The 8,643-nt window shown below is 36.4% G+C and overlaps 1 long non-coding RNA gene and 1 pseudogene across 3 annotated transcripts; one reads left to right on the top strand and one right to left on the bottom strand.

The window, feature by feature from the left end:
- Window positions 1-1,117: 1,117 nt before the first annotated feature.
- LOC126619380 (uncharacterized) lies at window positions 1,118-5,646 on the bottom strand (annotated as a pseudogene).
- Window positions 5,647-6,352: 706 nt separating this feature from the next.
- LOC126619381 (uncharacterized) lies at window positions 6,353-8,643 on the top strand. 3 transcript variants are annotated; one of them, XR_007622038.1, is made up of 4 exons: window positions 6,353-7,395; window positions 7,738-8,021; window positions 8,116-8,227; window positions 8,336-8,643. It is a non-coding gene; the product is annotated as an uncharacterized LOC126619381 (long non-coding RNA). The 3 variants fall into 3 exon arrangements; XR_007622036.1 differs by having other exon boundaries at window positions 6,354-7,395; window positions 8,126-8,227; XR_007622037.1 differs by lacking the exon at window positions 7,738-8,021 and having other exon boundaries at window positions 6,369-7,395; window positions 8,126-8,227.

Below are 8,643 nucleotides of genomic sequence, written 5' to 3'. Positions count from 1 at the left end.
ATATATATATATATATATATGTATACACACACACACACAATATAATAGAGAGTATAATTTATATTTTATTATTTTTAATCCCATAAATTATGGGTTTTATTTAAAATCTCATTAATATAAACAATTACAAATTTCAATTTTTAATTTTTAATTTAAAAAATATAGTAACTTACATTATTACATTAATGTTAGGGACCTCAATCAAAAACTAAAAACTAACAAGGTTTCAATCAAAGAATATTGATAGCTAGGGACTGCATCCAAAGTATCCCATATATATATATATGTATATATAGTGTCCCATATTGGGATAGGATCAAGGGACAAACATTTTGACAAATATTTTTACACTTCTTTTAAACCTTTAGATTATAAAACACCCAAAGGTACATATTCATTCATTAAATAACATGAATGCTTAAGTGGATTTTAACTAATATTAAACATAAAAATAAAATTCAAAAAACATAAAATATGGAAGGTAATTAAAAATGAGAGAGGAAAATAAATCACACTTTAGAAAAGGAAAAAACAAGAACTTTTTTAATGACTCATGGCTTTGTTGAATTATTTCTTGGCAATCAATCTTTTGCTCATTCCTTTTTTGTTATTTATTAGGGTTCATTTTTTATAAAATGAAATAGGAGAATTCATCCAAGGTATTGCAGGGAGGGAGATGGAGGTTACAGTATTTTTATGTTTTTGTTTTTCTTATTTTTTGATTTTTTTATGCTAGGTTCAAAGTTTGATTATTGGTTTTTTCAATTTTATCCTATTAGATATTAATTTTCAATTTAGATTAGTGTTTTTTTATTAGTTATAATCCACATCATCATCCAAGTCATTTAATTTTAAAACTCTCCGCATCACTCTTAATATAGACAGTTGAATGTTATAAAATCTAAAGACTACAAGGAAGTGTCAAAATGTTTGTCCCTTGATCCTATCCCCCATATATATATATATATTTGTGTGTGTGTGTCATAACCTTATGAGTTATGGCCATCATAAGCTCGGATCCTTATGCATCAATATTGCCTTAATGAAGCCTAAAAAATGGGGAAATCACTTTAGCCTAGATTTCCTGTTTTCATTAAACCCTTGAACAACAGAGATGTTTGGTTAATATTCTTTCTTCTCAATAACATTTCCAAGTATTCTCAATAACATGACATGTTTGATCTATTATTTCAAAGTTTCGTTATTTAAAATGTAAATTAAACTTGCCATGTCAGATTCAATCTCATCCGTTGATAGTGATCCAATGGCCCAATAGTTGTGTCTAAACTTATGTCTAAAACTAACCAGGGCACCTCACCTCAACTGGTTTCTATGTGTAATGCCTCTCTCTGTAAGGCAACTTGGATTCTACTTGCATAGTTTCTTTGATTAGCTTGTAAATTGTAAACCACTGATCCCAGATGATGCTCCTTAGGGCGTCCGGCCATGTAAGCAGAGCAATCAAACTCCGGTCAAAGGGGCGTTGGTTAATATCTTTCGTTGTTGTCATTGCGCTTGAAAGCTATCTAACAGAATCTTTATACTTCATCTACTTTCTCCTTTGTTTTCTTCGGCACTCGAAACAATCTGTACACGGAGATGTGTTTTTACTTGAATAACTTGCTTGCAGCTTGCTAGGTGATACTTTCAGGTCTTCCACTAGTACTTGGCGAAGCTTCTCGTTCTCCTCCATGAGCTCTTCAATGACTTGCTGGTGTTTCAATATCTGATGCATAGGCAATTTCAGTTTGCCATTTTGATTTATATAAATAAATAAAAAGCAACGGTAACAAACAGCGATATTAGACATTACCATTTGAAGGATTTTATTCTCCGACCTCACGCGTCCAGCCTACACAAGTAAAATCAAGAATTACATAACCACAATAAATATTAGAACACGAAGGATCAGCTCAGGTGCGAAAACTACCACTCAACCACCAACATGAGAGAGAGAGAGAGTAATGAATCATGGGAACATAGGTCGTTGGAGAGTTCAGTTGAACTGTCCGTCAAATGCATATATGCAGTTCTACACTTTTGAACATTCTCTTAGGCAGATAAGTAATTACAATAGCACTTACATCGTCATTAAGTAAAACTTTCACAGAAACCACAGCTCGTAGGGATTATTGTTAGAACTAAACCCAACTAGAGACTGTTATACTGCATACACTAGCACGTATGCAGTACAAGTCGTTAGAAACGTATCATTAAACCTCTGATGATTGTAAAATCATAAATAATCTTCTAAGTAAGCAAACTTACGAATAAACATGTTCTATGTGTTACATACCCCTTCATTCTGTTCACTGTCCTTTCCTTTCAGAAGTGGATTCTGGAAACTGCTGAGAACATTTTCTATTCGACTACCAAAAGGTGTATCAACTGGAGAACCAGCACCGTTATGTCCACATCCAGGCAAGCCTTGAGATGCGTAGTCTGTTAGTTTTGTTGACAACTGCGTGTTACTTCCCATTTTATGTTGGCTCAGGTCATTTAAAGTTCCCATGGCACTTTGCAAAGGACTTGGGAGGGCACCTTGACCAATGGGTAAATTGGGAAAAATTCCAAACTTCATCATCATCTTTGTCATTCCTTGCTAGAGAATACAGAGTTCTATGCATCAGTAGCCTGTAAAAGGCAACAACACCTGACAAGAGAAACTAATACTTACTACAAAACGAAATTGAATTTGCTGCAACACTCCTGGCATCGGAGCAAGGCCTGCAATCGGCAGTCAATAATTCAGCTATTGAAAACAAACGTTGTTATCCAGAAAAATATAATTTCATGCCATACTCTTTCACTCTTTTTCCTTTTCTAATTTCACTACTGCCAGTTCAAAAACTACATTTGAAATAAATACTAATGATTTTTAAATTAACAAACTTTCAATATGTATGGTACACATAAAAGAACAAGTAGATTTGAAAGGCTGCTGCTGTGAAAGCCTTCGAACCAAAACACGCATGAAAGTGTACTACTAAAACATGAAGAGCAGATTTGTTTACATTACAAAATTAGGCAACACATAGCCTACAAAATTTTCTGCTAGAAATTAGGCGACACATGAACTCAAATTGCTTGACAACCATAGGTTTCACCAGGAACGTGTAAACATTAGTCTCCATAATAGTGCATCAGACAATGGAAAAACATGAAGCAGAACATATTACAGAACATCATTGAAACACATGACATGACATACCAACTCCAAAACCATGGCCAATACCAACTCCACATCCAATGCCGGCTTCAATGCTCTTGGCTCCCACCTTCCTCAACTGGAAAACGAGAAACAGGGATAGAGAATGGGGAAGTCTGTAAGTATACGACACATTTGATCTTTCTCTTTTCATGGCAATGACAGGGATACTCAGAGAACTGAAAAAAGAAAAGAGGAATATATTTGACTTACAGTGTTGTTTACATGCCTGCTAACACCAGATAATGCATCAGTGGCACCTCTTGTAGCACCCATGACTTGATTCAGTGCTGGTATTGCACCTGGTACATAGTTTAAATCAATACGCGTTAACTAATATCTACAAGCATAACAACCATACAAGAGAAATTTGATTGTAGCAGTATTGTCAATAGTATCTGTACATTAAAAGATGCACAACTACCATGCGTGACTTAAACATTCATCCGATATCAAATAGTTAAATACTGAATTACTTGGATTAAGACATGCTTGCAAAATTGAATTGTTTCTTACTCCTATTTGTTTTTTCTAATTTTAACTCTAAGGAAATACTATATGTTAAAGAAGGCTTGAAAATAAATGATATCTACGGGTATCCACCAACAGCGAATTCATAATCTTCATAGAATAAAACCTAAACAAAAATATATGTGAACAATGCACTAAATTTTCTCATACAACTCTGGTTGCACATTTTGATATAATCCGCATTTGTGCTGGAGTTTGTATTTTGATCGGTACACCATACAAGAGTTAGCAAGTCCAGGACAACCTTAAAATATGCCAGCTTCCTTTTTAAGGGCTAAGGGAATCTTGTTTTAAAAGACTAGTATTAGACAACTCAACATAAAATTTCCAGCAGATCATGGACACGGACTCTTATTCCTCTAAACACAATCACCTGTCTCTCCCTACCGGTTCAGCATCCGCAACTTTACCATTCCATTGTTACTTAGGCAACAATTAAAGCAGTCTTATAACTAGTCACTACCAGATAAGTATCAGAGGACCACATAAACACCAATCCAAACCAACTTCCCTGCAGAGTACCTAAAACTTCCTTAAGATTTAAGAACACCCTTGTTTTCATGACAAAGCAATCATTATTGATTAATCCCACTAGAAACTGAAGCAACTATAATGGATGACAACGAAAAACCGGCTTCAATATTTCAAGATACTAAATGCTAATAGCCTGGTAGCTAAACAATGATGGAATAACTCCTTTTTTTGAATGCAACCAAGTTCAAAAATGAATTTGTAGAGCAAAATAAAGTGAAGTCAATTTCCAGGGGAAGATTTCAAAACAACTTGTGATTACACATTGATAAAGACAACTTTGCAGAAATTCCTACATTTTCTCAGCAACCAAACAGACCCAACTTCTGAAAACAATCAACAAATGCAATGCAGAGAAATTGGGAAGTAATACATGGTTTCTTAGCAACTTGTGTCTGATGGATTTCACCATTTTTGGGTTTGAAGAGCCGCCCCAAGTCCATCTTCCATATGAAATTAAATTTAGAGAGAGAACGCTGTTCGAGAGAGAGAGAGAGAGAGAGAGAGAGAGAGAGAGAGTACCTAGATTTATAGGGCGGCCAACTCCGATACCAACACCGCAGCCTACGCCAAAGCCTGTAAATACTTGACCCACTTTCAAAGTAAACGGATTCTGGATTCGGATTCCCCCCACTTGGCCCTCTCTCATTGGCCACCACCACAACGCCACTCTTACTACTGCTGCTGCCCTCCATTTCTCGACAAGCTTCCCTCTCTCCTTTTCAAAAGCCAAAGCTCTCTCTATTCAAAAGCTAAAGCCTCGCGCCTCTCTCTCTTCCTTCTCACTCACTCTCTCTCCCTCCCAAACTTTATTTGTTCAGAAAGTTCCCACCTTGCTTGCTCTGAACTGCAAGTCGGCAATCATTAGGTACAAGGAGGCAAAGTGATGAGCTTTGCTTCTTTGCCTACCAGAATATGTGTAAACTTAGGCCGGCAATCATTTGGATGGTCTCGATTGACTTCAGAGAATCGAACGGCTGGAAAAATCAAAGAAAAGTTGAAGTTTTGAGAAGTAGAAACGATGACGACTTGCAAGGACTTGGTAGAACGGACCCAAAAAAGACTTGCTGCTTGGAAAGCTCACACACTCTCACTAGTAAGGCAGACTACTTTGATTCAAGTTGTTACTTCTTCTCTTGCGGTGTATGCTATAAAAGATTCAGAAAGTGGACTGGAAACAAGTTTGTTCGCCTAAATTAGTGGGTGGATTAGGCCTCGAGAATATGCGTAGTATGAACTCTGCCTTGCTTGCTAAGAATTCTTGGAGGGTGATTCAACAGGATGATGAACTTTGGGTGCATTAGTTAAGTGATAAATATCTAGCAGTACGGAATAAACATTTGTTAAATACTGCTATGTGGAAGGGCGCTAATGTCACTTGGAAAGGCCTCATTGATGGTGCTTAGTTGCTGAAAAAAGCTTTGGTTTGGCGTATCGGATCTGGTGAGCATATTAAATTTTGGACTGACTACTTACTGGTCAAATTGTAGGCCTCTTCTAAAATTTTCTCTTCAACGACTGTCGTCAACCATGCTTACGTCTTCATTGGCTGATTTTTGCTATGGTGGGATTTGGGATACAAAACGTTTGCTCTATTTCCTTCCTAAAATAATTGTGGATAAAATTGTTAATATTCCTGTGGATAGTATTAGTGGCTCGTTAGACAAGTGTATATGGAGACCACTAATGATGGTAACTTTCATGTGAAGTTTGCCTATGTATTGGACCTAGGCGCTAATATGAAAACCAAGTGGTGATGAAGCTTTATCTGGTAGTTGCATCTTCCTCCTTAAGTGCCCTTTTTTGGCTTGTGTTGTTGGACAAATTACTGACCAATGCTCAACGAGTTAGAGGGGGTTGGCTACGGATCATTCATGCCGCAGATGTGATGGTGATTTTGAATCAATTATTCATGTCTTTAGAGATTGCTCCTCTGTTGTTAAGGTTTGGAGAAGTTTCCATGTTCTTGGTCAATTTTTTACTAATGCTTGTTCTAGTACTTGGTTCCAAAATAATCTCTCTTCTAGAATATTCACTACAAGAAAATATGGTAATTGCGACACTTTTTTTACGACGCGTGATGCAGCCGTCGCAATAACTATTAAATTTCATTATTTTATGCGCGCTAAACTTTGGCGCTCTGTTGTTTGCGACAGGAATAAGTTCTGTCGCACACACCTCTGTTGTGAATAAGTAGAAGAAAAAAAAACACAACTGCACGCTCTCATCTCCTTCTCGTTCTCCGCCTCTCTCGTTCTCGTTCTCCGCCTATCTCCCTCTCTTCAAAGCATAGATCCTTCTTTGCCACTCTTGCCACAACCACTGATGCTGAGACACAATTGAACCAGGTAAGGATTTATGTTTCTTGTTCCTCTCTTAAATCTCCCCTTTCCCTAACCCTAATATTTTTTGTCATCTCTTAGTTTTTTCTTTTTGCCGCTAGAAATTCGAATTCAACCTCATCCCTTCTGATTCGGTAATATTATTTGAGGAATTATCTTCTAATTTGTTTTTTCTTGGTGTTGTTTCGTCATTTTTTTTCCGCAAATTCCAGTCTTATCTATTCTCCATTAGTTCTCCCATTGTTTAGGGTTTCTTTTTGTCATTTCTATGTTCAATTTCATCACTAATTGCTTATATTGTTGGAGGATTTTTTGTAATTGGAGCTAGTCAAAGAAGTATGCTGGCTTGGTTTTGTTTATTTATTCTTTATTGGCACTGGTGACTCGGTCAGCAAGAGAAGCAGAAATTTGGTGGTGGATTAATTGGAGAAGGATGAGGAAGAAAGCATTGATGAATGCAGAGATAATGGCGGTGCTTTTGTGAAGAAGCACGGGGTGGTCAGAAAAAGGTGAGATTTGTAGGGGAAAAGGGAAGAACTGTTTGGAAAGGAATGGTGAATGATGAGTAGAAATCAGAGCAAGGCGGAGGAGAAAATGGAAAGCGAGCCTCTAAGAAAAGTGAGAATGGGGTGTAGTTTAAAGGTAGAAGATGAAGTGAGGCATTTTGATGACATCGATACAGAGAAAGGTTTGCGAAGAAGCAAGAAAGTGGGTTATTTTCTTGGGGCCATAAAGGATCATACGAAGCAGGAAGAAAGAAATGTAAATAAGCAGTCCAAGAAAGTAAAAGGATCATACGAAGCAGGAAGAAAGAAATGTAAATAAGCAGTCCAAGAAAGTAAGTAATTTGTAAATTCTATGTTTATGTCATTTGTTGTCAATGTTGTGATTTACTCGTTTATGTTAATAAGTTACAACTTAAGTTAGCATCTGAAAGATTACCCAACTGTTTGAACAATCTCTAATTGAAATGTAATGCTTTATTTTACAAGTGCTATTTTTTCATGAACCTATTATATGTAAAAACATCCCTGGAATAGTTCCTGGTAATGGCTCGAAGTCATTTCTAATCTTGAATGTAAGTAAAATGATGTGGGAAGTGCTCAATACGTGTCCAATTTACAGGTTGGAAGAAAGCCATATGTATTCCTAGGCATGCCTTTGGCGATCAGTATCGAGCCTGATACAGTTGTCAAAGGGCCATGAAAACTTGAAATGGTTTTTAGTAAGTTAATCTCAACATTCTAGATCATATGATTGTGCTGGTGAAGTAATTTCCCCTTGAATATGGTTTTCTGCTTCGCATCTATCTGTTTGTAATGCTAAGTCCCAGAAGGAGTCTCCCCTGTTGCACTTGATGTCTACAATTTCAAGTGGTGTGGCCCTTTCTGTGTATAAATGCTGATGAGGTTTGTGTTACCACAGTGGGCATTGCATACCTTTTTGTTCATTTAGGCAAATGTGCCGATAAACTTTACTAACAAAACCTTGGTTTTTTGGTAGGCTATTCTAGAGTTTGCCGACTTGTCAATGTCGTTGGCTCTTTCCAAGAAGTGGCCACTATACTTAAGCACCAAAAACACTATTATGAAGAAATAGTGAAGTACGATGGCAGGTAAATTTACCTTTGTTGGAAGAATTATTCAACATTCAACTATCAATTCTATATCACTTAGTTCTATAAGGAAATTATTACAAATGTTGAGTTATTTGACTGCCCCAGGTTTAAGGACATATTTGAGGAGGTTTAGGACGAGAGGTGGAAGCATAAGTTTGAAGACAATTCTACATGGTTTGTATTATCATGAGGACCTTGACGTTGGAATATAGAACCTATTAACGTTTTGATCATGTATATATGTTTCATTACTGTAAGTGAAATACATTCTTTGATATCTAAGTGTTTCTCATTTTGTGAATTATGAATTTTATCAGTTTGGATTTTATTTTAGTTTGAAATATGTAGTAACATTTCACATGAAACAATAATGTGATTGTGGCGTCCCATTTGACGCCTAATATTTTTTTTTA

This window comes from Malus sylvestris, chromosome 4 (assembly GCF_916048215.2).
Source record: "Malus sylvestris chromosome 4, drMalSylv7.2, whole genome shotgun sequence".
Lineage (NCBI taxonomy): Eukaryota > Viridiplantae > Streptophyta > Magnoliopsida > Rosales > Rosaceae > Malus > Malus sylvestris.
Note: the sequence above shows the minus strand (reverse complement) of the source record. Positions and strands in the feature narration are given on the sequence as shown.